Genomic DNA, 8457 nt, shown 5'->3' with positions numbered 1-8457 from the left:
GGATGAGGGCATTCACACCCAGCCTTGGTCCCTGCCTTGCTTAAAGGGCCTTGGAATGTCACTGAGGACCAGACTTCTGGCTCCTGTACAGCTAAATTTACAGCCTGCATCCAAAGTCATGATGATCCATTGCAAGCTATTCCCACGCCAATGCAACTGGGTGTTTCTCCCCTTGAATCACGGCCAAGCTATTCTTCCAAAACTGCAGAGCACCGTGCAGATTGAAAACAGCATCGTGGGAGAGAGCATATGCAGCCTTGTAAAGTCTGCCTGAGTATTACTTTGGAAATGATGAGCAGTTATAAATCTGAACCCAAACTGCATCAGTTAGCTGTGATGCAGGACCTATAAGTCAGTAGACACTGTGAGCTGAGACAGACACCATTTTTTAATGTTTCATATAGCAGCCAGAACAACAAAGCTCTAATAATATCATTTTTCCTATTAGTATTAGATAAAAAATATGCTACCAAAAATCTGCAAAAAGGTAGAACCACTTTAATGGGGATGTGTTGGGCTGCTGGCAAGCCTTCCTGTGCTATCAGACCCCCCTCTATCTTCCTACCCTTCGTCAGTCGGACCTCACTTACATACCCACCCAAGAGAAACCGTCACGTTGAAGCTTGGAGTGAGGATATTCGTCCCCTGGCCCGTTCACCCATAGGAAACCCTCATCCCATACATCCTAAAATGAAGAAGCGATGGGAGTGGGCGAGGTAGGCAACAGCCATCAGCATGGGCTGGCAGTGCCAGCTGTAATTTCCCTTCTGTTTTCACAGAAAGACTCACCGTGTTGAGGGGTCCTTGGTCGGAGCTACCTGACAGCAATGACCTGGCTATTTTCATTTTATTATTTGCTGCCCCAAGTCTGACCCTGGGCACAGCAGCAGTAGCTGAAGCTACCCCATGATGACTCGCTTGTATAATTTTTCTCCTTGCTTTTACCACCAGCCATTTTCCAATGCAAACAATAACCTGCTTTTACACGTTGGATGACTTCTATGTGTTTAAAAAAGCAAAGATCTGGGCATTATCTTGTTTTCCATGCAAGTGCTAATGCAAGCTGCAGCTAGGCGTTAGAAGTGCATGAGCTGAGTAATTCAGCTTTGTAACTCGTTGCATGTTGCAAGCAGCCAGGTTTAATAGCAAGGTGGGATTTTTCCAAGGTACCAACTATGGGCCCACGTCTGTCTTGGGTAATGAATGTAGAACTTCTCTTGTTGCTAACGGAGCTGTTGGTGTGTTTCTGAACTCATGCCTCTCATTCTAACAGGGATTAGACATATACATACTTTGCAGGCTCGCAAACAGGCTTTAGGAGGGCTATGCCCAGATTTTTCTTGGTAATTAGCCACTTACCTCACAGTGAATGGGAAATGATGAATAAACAGCAGTTAGGTGGCAAAATATCTGATTTTTGCCTAAATATCTGATTTTGGCCTGAGGAATTGTATGAATGGCTGTACAGCCTCCAATTTTCCTCCAGGCTGGGGACTTCCTGAGCAAACAGCGATACGCTCTTATTTAATGGCCCCTTATAGATTTGTTTTTCCCATACATTTCTCCACTCTCTTTGTGAAGCATGAACATTTTTAGCATCTACAACAGCCTTTGGCAAGCAGCTCCACGGCTCGGCGTTGCTGAGGAGCCAGTCAAATCCTTGAATACTCCGAAACAAAGTCTTGGGCTGAAATGAGTAAGTTGTGTATCATGCCTGACAGCACTTTAACAAGACTAAAAGGCAAGAAATAAAAAATATGCAAACACAGCAATACACTTAATGGTGTGTGCTATCACAGAGCAGAAAGGATGGGAAAGAAGATAACAAGAGTGTCAAACACGAGTCACATCCTAAGTCACTGGAAAACAAAATAATGATAAGCAGCCGTGCAGCCTCACTGGTGTGCGCCAACAGATTTGATAGATGAGCAAAGTAAGTGCAACCTTGCCAAGGTTGTTTGATAACGCATGGTTGAACTGTCCTGCTCAAAGCCCCCAGATGCTCTCAGGATAATTATACTCAAGTTTTGGTACTATGACCAGAAGGAATGGTTTTGTGGGAGCGGTTGCGATGCTTTCTCTGCCTTCGGTGATCCTGGCAACAAGGGTTTCCTTCTACAGATGCTTGCATAAGGACCATGAACACCTCTGAAATTAAATTACAGCTGTTGCTCGACCAATGCTCATGAATATGTTCTTCGGGGTCCATCCACTGAAGAACACATTCACTGAAGCTCCAGCTGCCAGTGAGGTGCTGAGTATTGCAGTTAGGTTTCACCACAGCAAAGGCTCAAGGCTTCCTCTGACGGAGGAAAGCAAAGGTTTAATTGAGTCTAACACTTAAAAGCAACTCAAACTTTCTCAGGACCACGTCTGCTTTTCATTAGAGATGAACAAGACAGGAACAGCCAGTTTGGAAGTTCCTGAATATTGGGGCAGGTGGGGTTTAACAGAGATTTAGAGCATTTGACCCCCCTCTCTCCACCTGGATCCCCAAAAAACAGCCCTATTTGCCTGTGGCACATGGCATCCCACACTGGTAACCCACCCCACGCTGCCCCGCATAGCCACCGCTCATAGGCAGGCTGTGACAGCTCTTTATTTCTCCAGCAGACCCAGGCACGAACACACTATTCCCACGTACAGAGAAAGGAACCACATGGCCATCCTTGACTCCGGTCCAAATACCACTTATTTATCCTCAGCATAAGTCCAGATGCTGCTTTGAAATGGTATTTCTGGCTCTGTAGCAAGAGCCTGTACCCATTTTGCTATCACGTGCCCGTTCCCAGAGCAGTGCACAGGAATCGATGCTCCTGGCCAGTCTGTGGCACTGCCCAAGTAATGAATGGAGCCTCCAGATAAGAGGGCGAGAAGTGTGATCCTTGCTGTACAGGTCACATACGTCCCAAAGTCATTTGTGCTTGACCCACATCTCATCTGAACATGGAAATGCAAAGAGCTTATTCTACAGGAGCGGGAATTGCAACAGGATGGCTCCTGGGCTTTTATTTCGTCAGCTATTGCCACCGCTATGACAATGAAGTGTCAGGAAAGAAGCCCCTACGCATCCTCCCTGATTGCATTCGAAGCCTGCAAGAGTGGAGGCTGGTGCCTATAGATAAAACGTAAGAGTGATGGGAAGGCTCCTGCTAGAGGGAGGGAGGGTCTGGCTAACACTCTAATGGGGTAGGACTCAACCTTACGTTCAAGACAGACCCGGACTGAGGATCTGGCTATTTTTAGAGAAAAAGATTGTTTAGAAGACACTATTTTTTTTATAAGCTGGCCTCAGAGATGAGTTGTAACGTAAATCCTTTGGCTGCATATGTAAAAGTTTATTCACTGCCTCTTGTGAAGGTTGAGACTGATTTGACAATTGGCGTTTTGATGGGAAGACAGGAGGAGGTATTTTGGGTCTGGTTTTCTTAGGACAAGAAGTAAAGCAAAAAGGGTGATATCACATAGCCTCCTGATGACTTTAGTTAGCTCTTGTGATTTCTGAATTGGTGTCCTTTAAAAAAATCAACAAAAAACCTCTGACCCTCTTCTGAGGTGGAATTGTTTTGGCTCTCACCACAGCTTTGCTTTTGTACCTCCCCGCACTAAGCCTTCATCAGGAGGGAAACACAATACTCTAAGGGGACGAGAGCCAGGTGAGTTGAATGGAAAGCAGAAGATGCAATCAAGAGGTAACACTTTCTTGAGCCTAATCCAAATGATGACATATGGCTGAAGTTTTTCAGATCTTTGGTTTATGTTTGAACACACCAGGCCAAAAATAAAATAGAAAAATTAAGATATTCTTTATCTGTGGCAGCAATGACCCACAATGCAGTGGCATTATTTCTTACAGGTCATCTGCGCTGCTCGCTGGGGTGGTCCTAGCCCAGACAAGGAGCTTCCTGGCTGTAATCAATTCAATCAGGTTTGCTTAACCAGGGCTAAACAAGGGGCTCTTATTAAAAGTGCTAGCAGCTGTAGGGGCTTTGAGCATCCTGGGGGTGGAGGTGCTGGTGCTCCCTGGAAAGGTAGGCAGTGGGACAGACCCTTCTCCTAAGAGTATAGGGAATGGGTACTTGCTAGAGTAAAATTGCTATGGGGCAGGTCTAGGAGGAAAGATCCAGAAGAAAAATGTGATGGTGGTCCTGCTTACCTGCTAGAAAAGCGCTGTAGGGCCTAGGGTCAAAGCGGAGCCCTGTAGATCACGCTTGTCCCTGCCTGGTGGGGTTGAGCTGCCGGCTTGGGACCCCATCCCTGGCTCAGCGTGGTGGCTGGGCAAGGGCTAGGGTTTAGGTTTGGTCCATGTTTTTATCAGGACATGGGGCTTCTGGGTGTAAATGTGATGCTGAGCTAGGTACAGTTGTCAGCGCTACACCTAATTTGTTTTTTGGGCAGGAGAGATGCCTGTACTACACTGTGTTTTTGATGTCTAATTGATCAAGTGTCAAAATCTCAAGCAACATGTTGCTGCCTGACGTGTGCGGCAATGGCCGTGCTGTAGGTCTGGGTACTAAACAAATGTAAAAAGGTGGTGGTGGTTACTTTTTCAGACCATCAAAAGTTTATCAAACTGCTTCAATTTATACAGGTGTTTAAGCCTCCTCCTGCTGGCAGGGTGGCTCAAATTATGCAGAGCTTGAATTCTTGATAACGTGGCAATGTGTGATGGGGTGGGTTATGGGGCTGCTAAAGGGTTCTCCAGAATGTAACCGTGGCTGAATGCCCCAGGTGCTCCTTGCAAGGTTACAAGGAAGGTAAGAGGAGTTAAAAAGCTTACACTAGTTTGTTTGTTTTTTTTTTAAAGCCCATTTTATAGAGTACTTGTTATAGGAATGTTGAAGATAGCCTAAATTCCTGAGTCTGTGAATGAAGGTTATTTGAGTAGGATTTGAGTGCTTTGAAGAGGGAAAAGGCAAAAATATTAGTTCTCTACAGTAAGTTTTGATGGCCCAGTGTCCTGCTGCAAGGAGCAAAGGGCATGGAAGCATGAGGAGACAAGCAAGAGGAAAGAAATTATTGTAGCTTGGGCTGCAGAGAGAAGGAGCTGCTCCATGCAGCAATATGAGCAGTATGACAATGGAAATGTGAAATATGCTTGAGCAATATGAAAGCTGCTTGAGCAAGTCTTATTTTTCTTAACAACACATGCATTCTTTTTCAGGCAGTGATAGCAGTCCATATCCTACCACCATAGCTGGTACTTTTTGGAAAAAAAGTTTAGTATATTGAGTTTTAAAGGTGTTGCTCCAGATATTAAATTAATTTTCAAGCTACATTTGTAATTCTCATAACACTCCACAGTTTGAATCCATTCACGAAGAATTAAGAGTATAATATTTCACCTTAACTGTTCATCTAGTTGGAGGAGAGGTGGAAAAAATGAAATTGCACCTCAGTATAGTTACTGCTTGATTACAGCTACAAAAAGAGACTTTACCCAGGAGAGGCTGCAACCCAGACAGAGAAAAACGGAGAGTTAGAGGTTGGCAAATCAATTGACTTTTCCAAGGTCAGTAACAGGGAGAGAGTTTGTATCTCTTGAGTCTTGAGCAACATATAATCCTCCTTAGCATGTTGTTAACATCTCCCACAGCCTTAATGGCACCTGCCAGCCTTACCATTCAAACAGAATACATCTATATTCTGGAGCAGCACACTGCTCTATAAATCTGCAAGGATGTTAACAAATTTTTCTAAGTAGCTGATTCCCTAGCTCTTCCTTCTTTACTCTCATTTTTGAAAGTCATGTGCAATTTAACATGTTCTTAGATTTGGGGGGGGGTTGTATGTAGCATTCTTTATACTGCAGAGCTCCAAAAGAGAGAAACCATGTGGCCCTTCGTTAGCCCAACTTCAAGGGAGAATTGGGGGGGGGGGGGGGGGGACAACTATTACTCTTTTCTCTTTCGCAAAACTTCCCATAGGGCTTGAAAACGCATGGATAAGTGCAGCTTCAACAGAATCCCACACAATGTGCTTCCCTAATCCCGTCTCTTTGTGTTTGTAGCAATGGTAATTAGAAGCAGGGATGGGATTTTGATGTCTGTTTCCTCCTCCCTCCTCTGCCCCAAGATCCCCTGGAGAGGCTGCTCTGTCCCTCGGTGCCTGCGCCGATGTTTTGCGGAACCCTCTTTCTCCAGGCTGGAGCTTCAGGCTACGGTGGCGATTCCCCTTTGGGAATCCTTGGAGGAAAAGCAACCTATGATGCCCCAAGCTCTGGGACAAATGTGGAAAGAAATGAATTAATAATGGATTCAACAAGGAGAAGCAAATTTTTTTTTGTCTTTCTAAGCATGGCTGTACTCTGCCTCTTGCAGACATGATAGTGGCGTCAACACTGGGTGGGAAACATTGAGCCAAAGACGTGCTGTGAGGCTCCAGTGGGCAGTGACAACGGGACTGTGGCTGGGGAAGTATAAATTCTAGACCTGCTATGGCACTCGGAGAAGGGCGAGCTATAATTCCTGCCGGAGTGAACCTCTCCTCTTGCTCGTACCCTTTTTCCATGAGAACGTTTTCAGTAGGATTTCCCTTTTGCTGCCTAATGCAGACAGACCCTTGCTGCTCACCAGTGAGAGACGTGACTTCTGGATTTAGGATATGAAGTTTTGCCTCAGTTGAGCTTCTTGAGTTGATGGATAAAGGCAGCAGAGCAGGCTAGAGACCACAGGTGACAGTTTAAGACAGGGAATAGGTTGTTTAGGGTGTTGTGTTGTGCCAGGTTCCCCAGCCCGTTCCCTCTAACAGCCACAGCTGCGTTCAGCGTGAGTGGGCTTGAGTACTCATGGAAATGTTACATAGCCTTAATGTGCCCCCTTCACTGGAGAACCTGGTTTTTTTCTGTGTTCGGGCTGTCGCCTGAGCAAGCAAAATAAATGAAAATCCACCTTGACGCCCCCAATTTCCCATTTTTATCCTAAAGCACAGGAATTGTTGTATCCTAGGTTGACTAGGAGAGACTAATGGATGTGATCCCTAGTAAAAATACCTGCGCTTTTATTTTTTCTTTATTAAGTTGCTGTGTACGGGTGCCAAGAGGGAGGGGGACCCATTCCTGCTGGCGAGCGTTGCAATCCACTTATTGCTCCATACAGACCGACGTAATGACAGCTGATGTATAAAGAGCCCAGTAATGAGGGGGTAGAAAATACACAGTTCTAACCTTGAGTTCAAGCTGTTACTGCTGCTAACTGCAAACCGTTTACGTCAGGTTAGTTCATTTTAGTTTGCTGCTTGTAAATCTGCTTGTTTGTTTTCTGAGAAAGTTCTGGGTCACAGATGTACCTTGTCTGCACTGTAATATAAAATTGCAGGAGTTATATAAACAATAGCACGTGACAAGGTATGGCTGTACCAGATGCCCACTGCCCTGGAGTGTTAAGCAGGAAAGTTTAAGCCAAGTGTCAGTAATATTTCAAGTTATGGTTATTGCTACAGAAGTGCTTATTGATGTTGTTGCTTTAGAAGCAAACCCACACTATTTTTCTAAGCAGAGTACTTGCTGTCCTTTCTGTAAGAGATTGAAGGCATACTTGTGTCTGGATGCCAGGGCTTCTTTTTGCCTTTGTTTTTTCTTTAAATTAAGAAGAGATCTGTTTAGAAGAGTTTAATAGTGGTCATTTCTTTTGGAGCATCCCTCAGTTCCTCTGTTCCATGTAAAATGAAATTATGATTCTACTAGCCGTGGCCGCAAAATGCATTAAGCCAGATACGTTCAAGGACACACTTTGCATTGGTCTGAAGTCTGTTTACACGTGAACAGCTAAAAGTAGATTGGTGAGACCTAACAACAAAAACAGCTTAGCCATCGGTGGTAGCGCTTCTTCAGCTGGGTGCCATTGGTTTTAAGCCAGTCGCCCGGGCGGAGGCTGGGGATGCCGATGCATCCCATGTCGCCCACCGCGATGCAGCGCTGCGGTTTGGGACCCTCTCCGCTTACTCGCCTGCAGCCAGACGCGGTGTTCCGCTGAACCAGAGATGCTCTTTAGGTTTTTTTGGAGGCTGAGTGCAGAACCGCTGTGCTGTCCCTCCTCCTTTAGACCGCAGAATTGGCCACGCCAACCCGTAACTCGGTGACCTTGGCCCGTTCCCAAGGAAGGCGCCTTCCGCAGGCGTGATAGGAAGATCTTAACACCGACAGCTATTTCGAGAACCTCTTCGCGCCAGCCGTACGGCCTAACCCTCCCCGCCGAAGGGCCTCTTTTGGGAGAGGGATGCTTTTGCCGGAATGCGCTGGGGGAGAAAGAAATGGGGTAGATGCAGCGCTTTTTGCAAACTAATTGCTTGCAGCAGCCGATGGGGGGGGGGGAATGACCCCTCCACTGCGGAAAGAGCTCTGACCGCTCCCGCTCCGCGTTTCCAGGCACCTTATCACCTAATTAATTTAAAGATGCTTCCCCCGGGGGGGGGGGTGGTGAAATCCCGTGGCCTCCGCGATTGCTTCCGGGCCCCGGA

The sequence above is a fragment of the Haliaeetus leucocephalus genome, unplaced genomic scaffold (assembly GCF_000737465.1).
Source record: "Haliaeetus leucocephalus isolate CR32 unplaced genomic scaffold, Haliaeetus_leucocephalus-4.0 Scaffold147, whole genome shotgun sequence".
NCBI classification, from domain to species: domain Eukaryota; kingdom Metazoa; phylum Chordata; class Aves; order Accipitriformes; family Accipitridae; genus Haliaeetus; species Haliaeetus leucocephalus.
This window is presented reverse-complemented; position numbering follows the sequence as displayed.